The following is a 16,949-nucleotide window of genomic DNA, read 5'->3' on the forward strand; positions in this document are numbered from 1 at the left end:
GGTGAGGTGAAGGCTTGGTTCTCATGGGCAGGCCTCCTGAGCAACGACTGAGCACCACTGTGTGCTCTGGAGAGGCAACCTTTGCCTGGCTCCATTCCTGCAATGGAGCCATAGCATGCCACCAACACCGTTCTCCTGGGAGGGTGCCTGGGCGAGTCTAGCCACCCTGGGGCAGATGAGGACTCTCTCTGAGGAAGGAGGGAGTAGATGGCTCCACAGGAGGTTCCCGGGACAGGCTTCAGGGGTCTAGTCCTCCGGGTGTGGCTGGGCAGCCCAGTCTCCTGTCTCTCCAGGCCTCCTTTCTCCGAGGGCTGCAGTTGAGCTCTGGGGGGGGGCACCCCTGCAGACAGTGCCCTCTGACCCCTGAAAGGGAGGATGCATGTGACCAGCCGCACCCTCCTGGAAGGCTAGAGACTGCTGCTTCTTGGGTGCTCAGCCCTCACCTCCCCAGGGCCAGGGAGGTCAGTCGTTTCAGACCAGGGGATGTGACCCTCTGGGGAGGGTCCCCGGAAGAGGGGCTGGCTATGGGGGCTCCTGGGCTGCGCCCACAGGGCTGGTGAGGGGATGGGGCGGGTGTCTGCACAGCCATTTCCAGGCGCCAGCCAGCAGCAAGGGAGTGTCCGAGGCTTTCATCGCTGGCTGCCTCACCCTTGCTCAGTCAGGGGGAATTCCCCCAGCCTGCCCTCCCACTGCCGCCGTGAATGCCTCCTTACACAGCCCGAGACAGCATCCAAAGCGGCCCGCCGCCTCCCACCTCGCGAGGAATGCCGGCGCTGGGCCGGCGGGGAGGCCCTTCCCATTGGTTGGCCCTGCCAAGCTTGACTCCCCTGCGCGGCCGGCCGGCCACAGGCTCACCTCCCTTCCCGCCACCGAGCTCGGGGAGAGGAAGCGAGGTGGCCTTTACCCCCGCGCTGGCCAGCCAGGAACGCGGATCCGCGTTTCTCATTCTACCCGCCCGAGGGCTCGAGGGCAGTGGAGGCGAGAAGGGGCGCGCAGGCCCGGGGCATCTGGGCGTCGCCGCGCCGCTGGGGGCAGGGCTGGGGAGACTCATCTCGGGCAGCGCGAGGCGCGACCGCAGGCGGGGGCCGGCGCAAGGCCTGGCCGCTCGTCTTCTGCCCCTTCCCCACCCTGCGGCCCCACGGGGCAGACGGCTCCACCAGAAGGGCCGATGCGCAGCTGCTGGTGCTCCTCGTTGGCCAAACCCGAGCCCGGGAGGCAGGACCGCCACGTGGCCCGCGCCCCAAGGTGCGCCTCTCTCCGGAGCGCCAGGATCCCCCGCTGGTGGGAAGCGCGGTGCCCAGGCCCTCCCGCAGCCCGCGCCCGGGACGTCCTGGGAGCGCCTTTTCACTGCATGCCGAGCGGCCCGCGGGGCCACCTGGGCGACGGGGAGCCGCGAAGTTTGCGAGACGCGCGGGGCGATGGCGCGTCGGGGCGCAGGGACAGCCGTGTGACCGGGGACCAGCGCGCCCCCGAGGAACAGGCGTGCGGGCAGCGCCAGGGCGCGCGGTCGGGAAGGGCTCGAGCTGGCGTGCCCTCGCCCAGCTCGCCGTCCTGTCCGGGCGGTCTCGAGCCGCTCGACACCCGCGGGGAACGGGCGCGCGGGCCAGGGGACCCCGCGCGCGCCGCCCCAGCCCCGCGCCGGCCCAGGGGAGGGGGCTTCCCACAATGCCCAGCGAGCTCCAGCCCGCGCTTCCGCTGTCCGGCCGCCCACGGGGGGGGGCCGGGGAGGAACGGAGCCCCCGCGGCCCCGCGACCCCGCGGCGCGGAGCCGGCCGGGCCGGGGGCGGGGCGGGCGGCGGGGCCGGCGTGGGCGGGGCCCGGGCGGTGGCCGCGGCCCGGGTGCGGCGCGGCCAATCAGCAGAGGCCGGGCGCGCGCCGGGGGGCGGGGTCAGGGTCCGCGGGCGGGGCGCGCGCGCGGGCGGCGGGGGCCGCGGGGTTGGAGCGGGCGCGGGGGCGCGCGCCGGCCTGACGGACGGACGGACGGACGGACGGCCGAGCGGCCGAGGCGAGCGCGCACTCGGACGCGCCCGGACGCAGCTCGCCCGGCGGCGGCGGCGATCACCGGCCGGTCCGGCAGCCGCGGCGCCCGCCCTCGCCCGCGCCCCATGGGGTCACAGGTAAGCGGCGCCGGCTCATTGTCCGCGCGGCCGGCCGGCGCGTCGCGGCGGGGCCGGGCTGGGCAGCTCGGGGCCCGGCCGCTCCGAGCCGAGGCGCGCCCCCGCCCCGCCGCCCGCCACGCCCCGCCCCGCGGGGGCGCCCTCCCGGTGGCGACCGGCGCGCCCGCCGCAGCTCCGGGCGGCGGGGACCCCAGCTGGGCGCCCCGGTCCCCGGGCCCGGCGGCGTGGGCGGGGCGGGCGGCGGGGAACCCGCAGGGCTGCACGCGGAGGCGGCGGTGGCGGCGGCGGGGCTGCCCGTCCCCGGCCCTCCGCACCTCCCGCCTTACCGCCGCCGCCGCCCGGTCCCTCCGCGTCACCTCCGAAAGGGGAATTTTCCAGCTGGTAATTTCTGCTGCGTCAACGCTGGCCCCGGGAGGCAGCCCGGGGGCGTCCCGGCGCCCCCCGCCCGCTCGCCCCGCGCCCCCCGCCGCGCCGCGGAGCCGCACCCGGACCCGCCCGCGATGAGTTTGCCAAGAGTCGGAACTGCGGGAGGCGGCGCGGGCAGGTCCGCGCCCCGCGGGCCCGGAGGGTCACGGTCCCTCCCGGGAGCCGGACGCGGGCGGCAGCCCGGTCTCCATCTTAGTCGCCGCCGGTCCCGGCGCGGGGCCTCGGGGCGCGGCGCGAGGGGCGCGCGGGGCGGCCAGGGCGCGCGGAGCGAGCGGGGTCCCTGCGCGCCCGTCTTTGTTTCTCCGTAAATAGACATGTCAGTTGCGCAGGGCAGCGCGAGCCGGCGTCTGACAACTCAATCCCGGCGGCAAATGCGGAATTTTCTGCGCCGGGGGAGGGCTCCGGCTAGCTGAGGGTCCCCCTGCCCGGCTGACACATTGGCCGTTTGTGCGTTTAGCGAACCGCGCACAATAGGGCCGGACCGAGGAACCTGGGTGCGAACCGGGTGGCGCGGAGAACAGATATATTCTGACACCGGAGAAATACAAACAAAAGAAAGTTTGACTGAGATTCGAAGTGAATTTCCTCCGCCCTCCGTGCTGCAATCTCAGCGACGCCTTTGGCGCGGATTACGGAGGCAGGATTGTTATCAGCATTGTTTAAAGAAATGCTAATGAGGAGACGTGTTTAGCGAGGAGCCCGGTGTAGACACCTGTGCACCGCGCTGGTTAATTGTATCCGTTGTAGAACCTTTCCAGCCGGATTTATCATCAAAGCTGACGCCCGTGTGGTGACGACTTGTGGATTCGTCTCTGGTTGGCCCTCACGCGGGGCAAGGCAGCACTTCCTCTCTGCGGGGGTGGAAAATAGCTCGTTCACCGAAAGGAAATTTATAGAAGGGCTTTTCGCGTGAATAATGAAGCAAACAATAGTGTTTTGGCATGGTAGAACCCTTCCGCGTGGTGTGTTTTATGATAGTAGCAGGTATTTTGAACTGAAAAGTTCGGGGCACCAAGGGTAAGCAGGTAGGGGCAGGACTTAGGCAGAAGTCACTGCAGCATGGAAGTAGGGACTTAAACACTGTGCCCCCCTAAGGAGCTAGTCATTATTTTCATATCCTTCACGGAAGGGAAGAGGGCCGGGAAGCTATTGCAGGGTTTCTTTTTAGAGTGGTAGAATGCACTCGCTTTGAGGTGTCTAGAAATCCGAAATTTAGTCTTGTCTTCAGGCCAGCCTGGGGACAACAATTCATTAAGCCTCTCTCACCTGTGTTGACCTGGGTGTGAGAATTTTGTTCTGCTGAGATCCTTTCGGTTGAGGTGTAGCCGTTTTGTGTGTGGAAACAAGTTGTCACAGACTGTGCCCAGACCTCCGCTCCCCTCCTCTCTCTGACGCCCGCCCGCCCGGGACCGTGGACTGTCGTCCCAGAGGCGCCACCCCCGGGGAGGTGCCAGGCCAGGCCGACCTGTTGCCCCCCCAGCGGTTTCCCAGGCCCCTGGGTCACAGGGTAGCACAGAGGTCAGGCTGACACCCGGCAAAGTGACACTGCTCCCGGATTTAGAAAAGACACCCGTAAGTGTGGACACTGTCGTCCTGGGAGGGTGTCTTATTTACACATGCCGCGCAACCGAATTCAGTCTTAAGAGTGAACTTTGCAACATTGTCCTTATGTGGGCTTTTTTTTTTTTTTCAAATTAAGGGAAATTGGGCCACTCTGTCCCTGGGGTCCGTGTTTCTGGGGCAGTTGTACGACTCTCTCGCTCTGCTCTGCAACAGAGGTCTCAGACCAGCCCCCGAGAGCTGAGGAGACCCATTTAGCGCGTGGTGTTTAGACAGCGCCACGGCCCCAGAACTTGGGCTAATTCCTCACGTTGCTGTCACCTTCCGTGCTCAGCCGCCCGCTCCATCAGCGGCCGTGGGACAGAAGCCAGAGTTCCGGAAAGGCTGCTCCTTCCCCCGTCCCACACCTGAGTCAGGTGCCCCCCACACCTGAGTCAGGTGCCCCCCCACCTGAGTCAGGTGCCCCCCACACCTGAGTCAGGTGCCCCCCACCTGAGTCAGGTGCCCCCCCACCTGAGTCAGGTGCCCCCCCACCTGCCGTGGTGGCCCCTGTTCTGGGTCTTCGTGTCCCTGCCCAAGCCACGTTCCCTCAAAAATGCAGACTTTCCCTTGTGATCTGATTTAACGTATTTCACCGTAAAATAATTTTAGTATTGGTAGATTGTTGAGAATTCCCCTGTGTCTTTTCTGGTGTTTCTAGAGGATTAAAAAAAAAAAAATCCCGTGTGACTCTGTCCTCGCTCCTGAAAAAAAAAAAATTTTTTTTTTTTTGTTGGGACAAGTTTGCTTGAATGACCGGACTCCTAATAATAAAAGGGGAATTAATCATCTCTGGTAAGGCCAGGAGACTTATTTAAGTCTTTGGAATACAGTCGTCTTGTCCTAATCACGGTCCTCCTGCCCCGTCTCGTGGCTCTGGCTTTGATCGGGCTCGTCTGGCCATGAACTTGTACAGCACTGGGGCGTCCAAGGGCTTTCCCCGTTCAGCCATTCTCTCTGGCACACTGCGTTGTGTCTTGCACGTATAGAACTGGGCTTGGTATTCTGGTTTGCTGGAGATGGCAGAATGTGCCCTGTGGTATTATTCGTAGATGGAAAAGACAAAGAACCTTTTCTAACAAACTAAAAAGTTATTCTCTTGAAGGGTAAAACCAAGCAAAACCAGTAAAATTGTGTCCTTAAATATGATTTATGCAAAGTTTTGTGTTGAAGAGTAAAATACCAACAGTGCCGTTTAACTCTAGTTTTGATTAAAAAATTGCTACCCTAGGTATTTTAGAATAGAAAGTTGAGAAACAGTCTATTTTTCAAAAGCACTCACAGAGCTTTCGTGTTTTGACAGATGTGTTTTCTGAGTCCTATCAGAGACATTCTGGGGGTTCTCACCGATGACAGTTCTTTGGCATTTTGAGGGCCTGCTCTGGACCTGCCCTGAGGGCAGGTTGAGGGGCTGGGTGGCCTGTTGGGATGGGCTGGGAGGCACACGGGCAGCTCTGATGTGACCCTATGTGGTGACAAGGGCTGGTGAGCACTCAGAGGAGGACAGTGTAGACCGCTGCAGGGAGGGGCGTTTGAATCTGTAAGGATGCGTTGAGGGAAAGCGTGTCCACTCAGAGACCCTGCTGCCCAGCACCGGGCCCACAGTGCCCCGACCAGCAGTGGACTCGCCTTTGTGCTGGGAATTACACTCTAACCTCTGTCTTCCGGAGAGTGGATCGCTGGTGAGAGGGCAGGGCAGGGGGCTGAGGTGGCTTTGGGGGAGCTGATTAGCAGTGGGCTGGCAGGAGCCGGGATCGCCGTGTCAGCCTGCACCTTCCTAAGCCTTGTGTCCACAGAAGCCGAGCTCTTCCTGGCCCCAGGGGTCTGCAGGTGTCGGAGGTCCTCTTGCTTCCCCTCTTGGCCAGGTGGCCTCTCTGACTTACTCATGCCCCAGTCATCTCCAGGCACCCACAAGGTGAAAAAGATCCCCATGTGTGTGAAGGCTTGATTTTAAAAAAATGTCTTCATTTATGTAAAAGTTGGATAGCATTGCTGTTTGCATGGGATACAGACACTTTTTTGTTTCTAAGACATTTTGTTTCCCCATCACTTGATCTGCTTGCAACTATTCTGCAGAAAAAATGGGGCCTCTCGTACGTAAGAGAAAATCTTCCCCTTCCCAGACCTGCCGTGTGCACACGCGTGTGCTCCTCTCTGCGGCAATGTGGGGAAAGGTGCCTCTGTGTCGTGGGCTACACAGATGGGGCTTGAGAACTTCAGGTAGTAAGAGCTGCCCCTGAGAAGGGTGGGCACACCTGGGGGGTGCAGCCCGTGGACTTTGGGGACGTCACCTTCCTAGTGTCTGTCTCTTGGCAAACAGTGGGTTTGACCTGTGACCTTCAGTTCCTTCCACTTTTTTTTTGAGACAGAGTCTTACTCTGTTGCCCAGGTTACAGTGCTGTGGCGTCAGCATAGCTCACAGCAACCTCAAACTCCTGGGCTCAAGCAATCCTCCTGCCTCAGCCTCCCAAGTAGCTGGGACTACAGGCACGTGCCACCATGCCCGGCTAAATTCTTCTATATTTTTTCATTAGAGACGGGGTCTCGCTCTTGTCTTGCTCAGGCTGGTCTCGAACTCCTGAGCTCAAACAGTCCTCCTGCCTTGGCCTCCCAGAGTGCCACAGTTCCTCCCACTCTTAATGCCCAGCTATACGTATCTGCCGAGGCCTGGGGAGCCCAGCAGTGACTTTTCCTTGGGCAGAAGAACACGTGGTCTGTCCGAGACTAAGCGTTTACCTGTCTGCAGTGTTGATTTGCTGTTTCACTGCCTGACTTACCTGAGACCATCCCCCTAAAGGTTAGGGAGATTAGGGGCTTTGCTGAGTTGGGAAGACACACGAAGGCCTGGCGGTGGGTTTCTGAGCTGAGGAAGGCACGTCCAGAAACACTCGCATAAGCTGGTTGTTACATGCACCCAGGGCCACCTGGGCAGAATGGGGTCACCTGGCCTGGGGGATTCCAGGGCAAGGGAGGGGCAGTGAGGGAGGGGCAGGGATGCAGTGGCTGGAAGCACCATCTCGAGGGGCACCCAGAGGAGCTGGGAGGACTGAGTTGTCCTGCAGACCGGGAGATGGCAGGAGGAAGGCGGGTGGCCGGGGAGGGGTGTCCTGCGGTGTGATAGGACAGCACTGCCCACACCAAGCTTGTCAGATACGCACCTGGAGTGGGCTCTAAGTTTGCAACCTTTCTTGTCTTGGTGCAGCCCTATTTGGGTCTTAAAACAGGTTTGTTTTGTGTTCTCATATCATCCCATTGAAAGTATCGAAGACTGTGAATGGCAGACAGTATCCTTTTATTTAGGAGGTTCAAAGCCAGCTTAGGAATTTTTTTAAAGAAGCAGAACTTACTCAGCTTCACTCAGAGGTGGAGGACGAGCTGCCTACAGAAGGTAACAGTCTGCTCAGGTGGGACTGGCCGCTCTGCCGGTTCTTCATCCTCAGTCCCGGTGGGGTCTGCAGACCCCTGGGGGGCCAGGGTTTCCCGGGCTTCAGGGGAACCTGCCCGGGCACTTGCAGATAAGAGGTGCTCAGCTTGTGGGGTGGTCACGATGCTTAGGCTGGACGCGTGTCTGGTCATCACGAGTTCAGAGAAACCGTGTGCTTTGGCCTGAGACCCTGTCCTGAGCCTCCCTCTGCAGTCAGAATGCCCACTTTTCTTTTCTTTTCTTTTTTTTTTTGAGACAGAATCTTACTTTGTTGCCCAGGCTAGAGTGAGTGCCGTGGCGTCAGCATAGCTCACAGCAACCTCAAACTCCTGGGCTCAAGCGATCCTCCTGCCTCAGCCTCCCGAGTAGCTGGAACTACAGGCATGCGCCACCATGCCTGGCTAATTTTTTCTATATGCATTGGTTGGCCAATTAATTTCTTTCTATTTATAGTAGAGATGGGGTCTCGCTCTTGCTCAGGCTGGTTTTGAACTCCTGACCTTGAGCAATCCACCCGCCTCGGCCTCCCAGAGAGCTAGGATTACAGGCGTGAGCCACCGCGCCCGGCCAGGATGCCCACTTTTCAAACGTCGTTTGGTCAGTCATGCCGGTCCTGCGGGGGAGCTCGTTCCTGGGTGGGCGTCTCCTCTTACAGACCAACGCGGACCACATGCACATCACCTTCCAAGGGGGCCGAGGTCAGGGCAGGAGTCAGGGCAAGGAAAAGGAATCGGAAGATGCAGAAATGGGAAAAATCATTCTGGTCGAGGATCCAGACTATGGATCCTAACCCTAACCTAAATCCTGCTCCCTCGGGGTTTTACACTCGCAGGCGGGGCTGCCTTCCTCCCTGGGCGCCTGCAGGGTGGTGGGCGCTGCTCTGTTTTTCCCGAATGGCAGCCAGCTGTTAAGTAGAAGCGCATCTTCCTGTGGACTCCTCTTCAAACCTGGCGTCAGGAGGGCAAGGAAGCTGTTGTGCCTGTGGTCGCCAATCGGGGACCCTGTGACAGTCCTCCTGCCTTCTTTGCAAATCACATGACGTGGGCGCAGGTCAGCTCCTGGGGAGCTCTCAGCAAATTCGCATTTGGGGCCAACATCACACACCAAAAGGTTCAGGCTCTCCCAAATAAATGCTTTTGGGGTGTTATTTCAGGGCGTGCAACTCAGAAAGGCTGGACACGGGCTCTCTTGTTTTCTCCCTGCTCTCTCCCTGCGCCCCAGCCCCACCAGCCACTCTGTGTACGGCTTTGCTGGCTGGTGGCGTGAGTGTATTCAAAGTTTTCTCCTGCTTAAGTTTAGGTATCAGTTCCACTTCCTCAAAGCTTTCGCCTGTTTCTGAAATGTTAGTAGTAAGAATTCACTATTGAGCAAAAGTACAGATGGTGAATTTTCCTGTAAAAACCTTTTATGAGAGAGAGAATTAAAGGTGTAAGTTCTAGGCTGGGCATGGTGTGGGCCCAGCCACTCGGAATAGTAGGGTCACTGGAGCCCAGGAGCCGGAGGCTGCAGTGAGCTGTGATGACACCACTGCACTCCAGGTGGGGACACAGAGAGACACCTGGTCTAAAAAAAAAAAAAAGTGTGAGTTCTTGCAGTATCCTGAGCAACTAGCTTTTCCTGGGTAGCAGGTGCTTAGAACAAGAAGGCTGCAGAAAGCCTTGTGCTCTGAAAATTGGTAGTAATATCACAAAGGTGCTGATTCCTGTGATTTGAAATAACTATTACTGACCACATATCCGTTTATAATTTTTTATTTCTGAAGAGAAACGAAAGGCAGTTGGGATATTTAAAACCACAGGAGAGCTTTGTAAACGGTTGCTGATGTTCTCGTCTGAAGAGAATGAAACGTTTTAGGTTAGTGTCCCTCTTTGTACTTTAAGTATTTCTGTTTAGCGTTACATTGTTTAAAAGGAGCTGGCCTGGAGTCCCTGCTTTTCTGGAGGCTGAGGCGGGAGGATGGCTTCAGCCCAGGAGTTCAGGGCCAGCCTGAGTAGCATAGCAAGACCCCATCTCTAAAGAAAGTAATAATACATTTCTTTAAAGTGTGCCTGCTTATTACATATTGTCACTTCAGCTTTTTGCTGTTGTTGTCATACATGGATAACTCCATACATTGGAAGTTTGCATGCTTTTCCATGAGGAAATGGTTATTTTCCATTGCCTATGGTGCTATAGAGACACACCTATATTGTTTCATTACTTTTATTTTAGTTTGTATGAAGACTTTTATTCTTTCACTGTGGGGTGTTCGCAGAACTTTTTAGAAGTGATTCGCATACAGGCTTTCCATGGGGGGGGGCAGCTCAACAAAGCAGTTTTCAATATTGGGCTTGTTTTATTATTCCAGTTGTTTTTCCTACCTATGGACAGAATGAGACAAGAAGGAGGTAACTGACACTGACACCCCTTTTTGAAAGTTAGTTATTTGCACCGTTGCTCACTGAATTTGACCAGAGGATAGAGTAAACATCTGGGGAGGCTGAAAGGTGGTCTTTAAAAAAAAAATTTTTTTTTTTAGACAAGAGTCTCACTCTGTTGCCCAGGCTAGAGTGAGTGCCGTGGCGTCAGCCTAGCTCACAGCAACCTCAAACTCCTGGGCTCAAGCAATCCTGCTGCCTCAGCCTCCCAAGTACCTGGGACTACAGGCATGCACCACCATGCCCAGCTAATTTTTTTCTATATGTTTTTAGTTGGCAAATTAATTTCTTTCCATTTTCAGTACAGACAGGGTCTCGTTCTTGCTCAGGCTGGTTTTGAACTCCTGACCTGAGCGATCCACCCACCTCAGCCTCCCAGAGTTGCTAGGATTACAGGCGTGAGCCACCACGCCCGGCCCCAAAAGGTGGTCTTTTTAACCCTTTTGCTCCTTCTGGTTTGGCTTCCTGGTCACTGTTGCCGTGGTTACTTTATTCAGTGTGGTGGAAATTGCCAGAGCCCTGGGAGAGGGGAGGCGGAAAGTCCCACGTTCTCGGTGCTGTCTGTCTGCAAAAGGCCACCGTGAGCGTCCGGGGCTGGGTCTCGCGGGTGAGGCTCCGCGCTGGGTCTCCAGGGGAGCACGCAGGACGGGCCAGGACGCCGGGCCAGGAAGGGCCGGCGCCGGGAGACGCCCCTTCCCTCTGGGTGCTTAGTTCCTGGTTTTCCGCAGGGCACTGCGTGGGGCAGGGTGGGCTTCCCATGTGCCGTGTTGGCCTGAGTCAGTCCACAGCAATCCCACTTTCACCTAAACTCCTTCTGTGCTGTCTCGAGGAGCAGGGGAGCTCGTGGGATCACGAGTTTGAGGTCTTAGTTACGTTTTCTCGATGCACACGAAGATAAACGCACGACTATTAGAATGATAAAGATTTGCCCCCAGCTGGCCAACTGCTGTCATTTTGTGCCCTTGGGGGCCTAGGCTGGGCCCAGGCCCACCCTTCCTCTGCAGAGCTGTCTCTGAGCGCTGTGCTGGGGCTCTGCTCCCGGGAGGGCACAGGTCACCCCTCACGATGGCTCTGACCCGCCGTGGAGGTCAGGGGCTGGGCCGGCCGCTCTCACCCCCGGGCCCTTGTAGAGCCCCAAAGGTGGCCCCCCAGCCCCACCACGAAGCTGCTGGACTGTAATGGGGGGGCCTGGGGGACACTCCGTGTGGATCCTGGTAGCAGCCACTCCGACGGCCTTTCCTGTCGCCAGCCGGGGAGCAGGCGGTGAGTTCGGTTGCCGCCCTGTGGGTGTCTCGTGGCTGCCAGCACAAGGTGCCACAGACTGAGTGGCTGAAAACAGCAGTTCTGGAGGTGGCCGCCCAGCGCCGAGGTGCGGACAGGGCTCTCGGGGAGGGTCCCTCCCGCTTCCCCCAGCGCCAGGCACTGGTGGGGAGAAACCCTCGGCGTTTCTGGGCCTGTGGACGCTGCAGCCTGTGTCCATCCTCGTGTCTTCTCCCCCGTGTGTCTGTGTCCACGTTTGTCTTTTTCTGTTTTTCATAGGGACGGAGTCTTCCTCTCCCGAGCTCAATCGATCCTCCTGCCCCAGCCTCCCAGACTGCTGGGATTGCGGGTGGGAGCCACCACGCCCAGCCCAAATCTTCCTCTTCTTTTAAGGACATTGGTCTTACTGAGCTAGGGCCCACTCTAATCTACCATGAGTAAATCCCAACTTGATCATATTTGCAAAAACCCTATTTCTGAATACCGTGTTTCCCCGAAAATAAGGCAGGGTCTTTATATTTATTTTTCCTCAAGAAGACACCCTAGGGCTTATGTTCAGGGGATGTGTTATTTTCCCCTCAAAGCCTCAGCTTGCAGCATGCACAGGATGGCCGGGACCTGACAGGGGGAGTCGGCCGCACCTTTCCAGTCACCTCTGGGATAGTCGCTGTCACAATGGGGCACGTGAGAAGGGCTGCTCGCCTTCTTTACCAACGAAATGCATGGGCTGTGCAGACGCGCTGCGTAGCCCTGCCCATCGCCAGGTCTGATTTTCTGGGCAGGGCTTGTGTTGCACAAATGCCTAGAAATCCTGCTGGGGCTTATTTTATAGGTAGGTCTTATTTTCGGGGAAACACGGTAAGGCCGCGTTTGCTGGTGCTGTGGGTTGGGGCTGCAGCAGGTTCAGCCACTGACATCACTACTATGGCTCGTGTTTTCCTGGTGCTTCTCCACACACGCCTGTCGAGGCTCTCCCACGCGCCACCGGCTGTCACCGCTCATGGCCGCTGCGTCCTCCATGGTGCCGTTGTCTACAGCAGAGGTGGCAGGTAACCAGCTTCGCCCAAGTGGTGACAGATACGTCCAGCAGAGGTGGTTCCAGCGTTGCAAGAGGTTTCAAACAAGAGAAAAAAGAAAAAAGCAAAAAAAGGTGGTTCCAGCAAAGGTGCGCGCAGACCCCAGCCGGTGGCAGGCGGGTCCTCGGGCTGGGCACACAGCAGCGGGATCCTTGCTCTGCGGGGTCTGGCTTTCTGGCAGGGGAGCGGACGCGGAGACAGGTGCGTCGAGCGATAGGTGCTGATGGCAGCCGCCAGCCTGCTGGGGATGGGGATGGGGGAGGGGAGGGAACGGTTGCTGGGGGGCTGAGCAGAGGCGGAGCCAGGGTGTCGGGGGCAGCTGGGGACAGCTGAGGTGTCCCGGCTGCCCATCGTCTCCCATGCAAAGCAAGACTCGAGCCCTTCTCTGGGCACCCTGGTTGTGCTTTGGCCACCTGGGGTCTGGGCCTTTCTCTCCCTTTGGCAGCCCTTTCCAGAATGGTGGGGTTTTTTTTCTTTTTCTTTTTAATTTTTATTTGTTTTTTATCGCATCACTTTGAAGTTATAGAATGGCTTTTTTTTTTTTTTTTTTTTTTTTTGAGACAGAGTCTCGCTTTGTTGCCTAGGCTAGAGTGAGTGCCGTGGCGTCAGCCTAGCTCACAGCAACATCAATCTCCTGGGCTCAAGCGATCCTTCTGTCTCAGCCTCCCAAGTAGCTGGGACTACAGGCATGAGCTACCATGCCCGGCTAATTTTTTCTATATATATATTAGTTGGCCAATTAGTTTCTTTCTATTTATAGTAGAGACGGGGTCTCGTTCTTGCTCAGGCTGGTTTCGAACTCCCGACCTCGAGCAATCTGCCCGCCTCTGCCTCCCAGAGAGCTAGGATTACAGGTGTGAGCCACCGCGCCCGGCCTAGAATGGCATTTTTAATGTATCCAGTGAATCTCTGGAAAAGGAAGGGCAAGCAACTATTGAAATATAGGTATCAAAATTTAGAAAAGTTTGGCCGGGCGCGGCGGCTCACGCCTATAATCCCAGCACTCTGGGGAGGCTGAGGCGAGTGGATCATTTGAGCTCAGGAGTTTGAGACCAGCCTGAGCAAGATCGAGACCCCCTGTCTCTACTAAAAATAGAAAGAAGTTAGCTGGACAACTAAAATTATACATATGTATATATACATGTATGTATGTTAGCCGGGCATGGTGGCGCATGCCTGTAGTCCCGGCTACTTGGAAGGCTGAGGCAGGAGGATCACTTGAGCCCAGGAGTTTGAGGTTGCTGTGAGCTAGGCTGACGCCACGGCACTCACTCTAGTCCGGGCAACAGAGTGAGACGCTGTCTCCAAAAAGAAAAAAGAAAAGTTTAGTTTGCGATGCAGTAACATGTGGAACTTTAATGCATTAACAGTGTCATCAAGCAGTGGGTCTGATATAATCCTGAAGTGGTGAGCGTGAAGTCTTCCCAGGTGCCCGTGGCAGCGTGATGGGGTGGAAATGGCTCTTTCTGGCTTGTGGTCTGCGCCAGACTCCCGGTGCCCCTGGGGAGCTCACCCCGAGTGCCACACCCCTGCCTGAGGGTGGGGCCGGGGACGTCCCCGCAGACCCGGGTGGGTCTCTCAGCCGGGGTGGGGGCTCCCAGCGGACCCCGGATTAGAGTCTCTTTTACCGTATTGGCATCATTTGATTCCATATTTTCCCAATTTTGTGAAAGTTATGTTATTCTTTTATAACCTAATTGTATTTTTAAAAACTTACTTTGGAAGTTTTTGAACCTGTACAAAATCAGAGAAAATGTCCCCGTGGCCCAGCTGTGATAATTCCCATTTTTCTGTTCCTCTTGTCTTTCTCATCTCCCTCATTTTTTTCTCTGAAGTTCTTTTTTTTTTTTTGGAGACATAGTCTTGCTCTTGTCGCCCAGGCTGGAGTGCCGTGGCGTCATCATAGCTCACTGTGACCTCAAACCGCTGGACTCCAGCAATCCTCCTGCCTCAGCCTCCTGAGTAGCTGGGACTACAGGCATGTGCCACCATGCCCGGCTAATTTTTTTCTATTTTTAGTAGAGATAGGGTCTCGCTCTTGCTCAGGCTGATCTCAAACTCCCAGCCTCTCAGAGTGCTGGGAATACAGGCCTGAGCCACTGCGCCCAGCCTTTCTCAAGTATTTTAAAGCAAAACTCAGGCATTTAATTTTACAGCCAAGAACTTTGCTATATGTGGCAGACACACACGATTAGTGTCGCCGATGCCAGGCTGGGCTTGGGGGTCCCAGACTGTGTCCTGTATGCTTTTACTCTTGGCTTGTTTGACTCTGAGTTAGGGTGAGGCCACATGCTGCGTGCTGATCGTGGTGCCCCTGAAATTTTGTTTATTTTGTGAAAGTTCCCTCTTTTTTTTTTTTTTCTTTGAGACAGACTCTCACTCTGTTGCCTGGGCTAGAGTGAGTGCCATGGCATCAGCCTAGCTCATAGCAACCTCCAACTCCTGGGCTCAAGCAATCCTTCTGCCTCAGCCTCCCGAGTAGCTGGGACTACAGGCATGCACCACCATGCCCGGATATATATATAGTTGTCTAGCTAATTTCTTTCTGTTTTTTTAGTAGAGACAGGGTCTCGCTCTTGCCCTGGCTGGTCTCGAACTCCTGACCTTGACCAATCCTCCCACCTCGGCCTCTCAGCATGCTAGGATTACAGGCGTGAGCCACCGTGCTCAGCTGAAAGTTGCCTCTTTGTTTTATGCTGTTTATTTGTTGAAGAATCAGAGTTACTGGTTCTGTTGAATTTCCTGTATGGTGGTCGGGCTGTTTTGCACCCTGGTGACCCGGAGTGAGTGCACTGGTTTCTGCAGAGCCAGACGGAGGCTGGTGAGCTCCGGTGGGCAGGTGCCAGGCAGCAGTGACTCTGAGGGGTGGCAGTGACATTTACGTTGGGGTTTCCTATTTGATATATTTTAAAGCACTGGTAGTGCCAACATTTTGGCACTTGCTTTTATTTTTTATTTTTTTATTTTTTTATTTATTTTTTTTTTACTGTTGCGATTGGAGCTTAATTGGCACTTGCTTTTAAAGATGCGTGTGCCAGGCCAGGCGCGGTGGCTCACGCCTGTAATCCTAGCACTCTGGGAGGCCGAGGCGGGCGGATTGCTTGAGGTCAGGAGTTCGAAACCAGCCTGAGCAAGAGTGAGACCCCGTCTCTACTATAAATACAAAGAAATTAATTGGCCAACTAATATATATATAGAAAAAAATAGCCGGGCATGGTGGCGCATGCCTGTAGTCCCAGCTACTCGGGAGGCTGAGGCAGGAGGATTGCTTGAGCCCAGGAGTTTGAGGTTGCTGTGAGCTAGGCTGATGCCACGGCACTAACAAAACAAAAACAAAAACAAACAAACAAAAAAAGATGCGTGTGCCTTTTGTTGAGACTTTACATGGAGTTTTCAAAGCACTTATTGCCTATTTAAGTTCTATTTTAAACATTCTAAATTTGCCATTGGTTAATAAAGTGTAGGAACATCTTATGGAATTTTTTAAACCTTAATTCTCTTACTTTATTTTTTTTTCTTTTTTTTTTTTCTTTTTTCTTTTTTGCACAAACCTAAAGCTTGAAAATTCTCTTACTTTAAATAATTTACTTTGCCTCTTTTTTTTTTAACGTAGGAAAAATGGATGTGTAATTCTGCCAGAATTTGGAGTTTTCTATTAATGAAAGGTTTTATTACAAAAAGATTGCCACTTTAGTGGGTCGGTACTAAAACCTTATCTTGGTATTTGTAGGGTCGTTTCTTTTCAATGTTTCAATGCACGCGTCTCGGTCTGGAGTCCAGAGCTGCTTGTACTTTGGTTCTTTCACTTCCAGGTAAATCATTTTCACCCGTCTGCAAACTCCCGTCTGAGAAACGTGCCCGCTGCTCCATCTAGAAAAGTGGGAGTTGATGAAAGGAATGTGCTACTTGGCGAGGTGGGGTTTGCTTCTAGAAGTTCTGCCTCATGAAGACAGCACTGGGATTTTGGTCGGGCTGGGGAGGAAGGGGTCTGTGCGTGTGGTGTGCCTGCCCCGACGTGTTTCCTGAGTCCCTGTCTGCGGCCGGACGGCGGGGCGGCAGCCGGCTTCCCCCAGGGCAGAGCTCACGCAGTGGGAGCCACGCTGGGGCTGGTCCTGCAGAGCTCGCGTGTCTGGGGTTGGGGACACAGCCCGCGATGGCGTGAGGAGTGCAGGGAACCGTGGGCCCCGGTGTGACCGCGCCGCCCTCTCCGCCCTGCCTGAGCCTGCCCGGCTCTGTGTCTGCCGGGGCCGTGGGCGCGGTGGGCTCCCTGGAGACCCAGAGAAAGTGAGGACTGTGTCCTGCCAGGGCCACCCACTGCCCTGCGGAGGAATTTCCTTCTGCTCTTCTGCTCTTTTTTTTTTTTTTTTTTTTTTTTTTGAGACAGAGTCTCACTCTGTTGCCCGAGCTAGAGTGCTGTGGCGTCAGCCTGGCTCACAGCAACCTCAAACTCCTGGGCTCAAGCAATCCTCCTGCCTCAGCCTCCCGAGTAGCTGGGACTACAGGCATGCGCCACCATGCCCGGCTATTTTTGTCTATATATATTAGTTGGCCAATTAATTTCTTTCTATTTATGGTAGAGACAGGGGCTCTCTCTTGCTCAGGCTGGTTTCGAACTCCTGACCTTGAGTGA

General features: G+C 56.1%; 1 protein-coding gene across 1 annotated transcript in view; it reads left to right on the plus strand.

Moving 5' to 3' along the window:
• The first annotated feature begins 1,950 nt into the window (after positions 1-1,950).
• The window catches only part of ZBTB46 (zinc finger and BTB domain containing 46), a 61,860-nt gene continuing 46,861 nt past the window's right edge, over positions 1,951-16,949 (plus strand). Inside the window, exon 1 of the mRNA XM_012772982.3 lies at positions 1,951-2,117. The gene's annotated coding sequence lies outside the window, so the exon portion shown is untranslated. The remainder of the gene's footprint in view (positions 2,118-16,949) is intronic.

This window comes from Microcebus murinus, chromosome 16 (genome assembly GCF_040939455.1).
Source record: "Microcebus murinus isolate Inina chromosome 16, M.murinus_Inina_mat1.0, whole genome shotgun sequence".
In the NCBI taxonomy this organism is placed as follows: Eukaryota; Metazoa; Chordata; class Mammalia; order Primates; family Cheirogaleidae; genus Microcebus; species Microcebus murinus.